This window comes from Poecilia latipinna, unplaced genomic scaffold (assembly GCF_001443285.1).
Source record: "Poecilia latipinna isolate Pla-1442-1.1 unplaced genomic scaffold, P_latipinna-1.0 Scaffold50, whole genome shotgun sequence".
In the NCBI taxonomy this organism is placed as follows: Eukaryota; Metazoa; Chordata; class Actinopteri; order Cyprinodontiformes; family Poeciliidae; genus Poecilia; species Poecilia latipinna.
Window position 1 is genome coordinate 169,528 of NW_015112666.1, and position 2,636 is coordinate 172,163.

General features: G+C 37.0%; 1 long non-coding RNA gene across 1 annotated transcript in view; it reads right to left on the minus strand.

Moving 5' to 3' along the window:
* Window positions 1-1,078: 1,078 nt before the first annotated feature.
* The window catches only part of LOC106958809 (uncharacterized), a 13,448-nt gene continuing 11,890 nt past the window's right edge, over window positions 1,079-2,636 (minus strand). Inside the window, exon 2 of the long non-coding RNA XR_001427226.1 lies at window positions 1,079-1,277. This is a non-coding gene — a long non-coding RNA (uncharacterized LOC106958809). The remainder of the gene's footprint in view (window positions 1,278-2,636) is intronic.

Sequence of the window (2,636 nt, forward strand, 5' to 3'; positions counted from 1 at the left end):
TTAATCACTTTCCAAACCTTGAAAACATCTCATTGACATTTAAGCATTTTGAAGGATTCCAAGCCAAGAGTGATTCAGTTTTTTTATGTTTCACACTTGAATTTAAACCTAACTTTTGCAATGTTTCACTTATAACATGGGAAAATGTCTTGTGATGCGTGAAATAATCTGCCAATGGAACTAGTATTTTTTCATTGAAAGGAATTATTGACTGAAACAAACTCCTATATATTGCTGAAAAGTAACTTTTAAGTTAGTTTTATTTCAAGTGCACAAAGATATTTGAACTAGAAACTAGATCCAAAACACAGATTTTGTTGTTGCAGTGTGTTATATTAATTGACAATTTAAATTGTCAATAAAACGTGCAACAAATCTTTAACCATGCTCTTCACAGCATGATGTGCATCACCTAGACATCCAAATAAATCTCTTTATCAGTGGATGTTTACATTGTATGAAACCTTTACCTCCATTTTATGCATCACTTTCAAGAAAAAATGCGTCTCATGAAGTGATGTTCCCTTTTTCGAATCGCTTCTGCAGACTGGACAACCAAACTGCGCAGCAACCCGTCGATTCAGATTTGCAGGCGAATATCTCTGCTAAAGCCTGCTGCTAATTTCAATACTTAACTCAGCTGTGATTTATAGACTTGATTCCCCACAGACGCTGCACACAGCCAACCCTAATGAAACACGCTGCTTTAGGTGGGAACCGGAGAGTCCAGAGAGCCGTGCCATGTGGAAAATGAACATATGGATCGCTGCGCTCCCCTCCAACATTCCTGAACAATCTGGACAGGACATTGAGCATTTTATCACCAGCGCTCAGCTGTTAGGCTGCAGAAGCATCCAGCCGCTTGTTTCCAGAGAGATGTGCATTTTATCAGTTCTGGAGAAAAACAGGAAGAGGCTAATTTTACATTTCTACCCTAAATTCATGCTATGTAACGTTACCACAGCCATATTTGGAGGCTTTCTGTTGTTGTGTCCTCACAGTGTGGCATCTGGGTTTGTGCTGTTGAGTTGAAATTCTTGTAGCGGGATCACTTGAGGTTATGTCATCAGTCTGAAACTGCAGCATGCTGCAGGTTTTATTAAAAGTTGTGGAAAGCAGGAATCATGTTGCATTTATTCAGAAATTAAACCAAAATCTGCACATTCTCAACCACATTATTTCCACGAAGCCGCCATCATTTCATCACGTGTCAAACATTCTCAGAAACATAGATCCAGTCTTCATGAGTTGCTGTAAACAGGATGTTGGTGTCCTTCCTGAAACAGAGACAGGCTCGTATAAATGGTGTGTAGACGCTACAGATTATTTAACACAGGGGTGTACAAACCTTTGTCATATGGGACAAAATTGTCAAGTCAGAATTACTTGTATAAAGAAATTATATAACAATCTTTATTTATGTGCTTAACGATAAACTTCTTCACCACTCATTATTTTACATGTAGGACAGTAAATTTCATTTTCTGATTTTTCACCAGTGGTTTCTTCTTTTGTAGAGTTTGCTAAATGTTTGAAGATCAACTAGAAATGATTTGAGTTGGGAACAGAAGGGACTTTTTCCTGCCAATAGATTCTCCCACCTGAGCTGTGGACTTCTGCAGCTCTTCCAGAGTCCTCTTTGCCCTCTTGGCTGCTTCCGATTAATTTTCTTTTTGTTGTCAGTCAGAACTCTGGGAAATGTTCAAAGCTCGACTTTCACCTTGACATTAATCATTTATGTTTCACTTCAGTTTGTTACTACTTCCGTCTACTTGTATGAAGCATTCAGTCGGACTTGCATCCACTCAAAATTGAAAATCCTGAATTCAGAATAAAACCTTCTGAATCCTCTCCACACCTTTGCTTATTAATGTCTTGGAGAAATAAGAAGGGAAAGCAAAACCTGCTGCAGCCGGGCCACAGGTGCTGCAACGTCTCCCTAGGAGGAATGGAGCTCTGAGGGCCGCGCTGGTAGTCTGAGTTATGAGGCATTGCATTTCAGACAGCATTCATCATGCTATCAGTTTGTTCTTACAAGGACTCTGAAAGATGGGCCATGCTGGCCAAGACATCTGCTGCCCTGAGCGGGAGCTGCTTACCTCTTCATCTATTTTCAGACCTTCGAATGCCTCGTCCTGCATGACGCAGACATCAGACGAAATCGTGTTGACGTTTGACTAACAGGTAGCAGTTTCAGTGGTTGGTTGCATGTGCAAAACTCTTTAAATCTCATTGTTGGTAATTATTATTCAAATCACAAGGTGACCAAACCACTATAGGGCTGGTACTAAAAAACTATTGTTTCAGTATTTGATTATTCTGACAACTAATTGATTAATTGGAGAAAGAAAATTGCAACATTCAACATATTTTTAATTTAACTACTGAAGCCTTTTTTATACAGTATTATAAATACAGTAAAAAATTCAAATAAACAAATAATTCAGTTCTTTCAAAATAAGAAAATATTTTTTTTTCCTTTTGCAGTTTTGGGTAAAACAGATTTACAGAGAAAGCGGTATTAATTTTAGGCTCAAATGTATTATATATATATATATATATATATATATATATATATATATATATATATATATATATATATATATATATATATATATATATATCTCTCAAATATA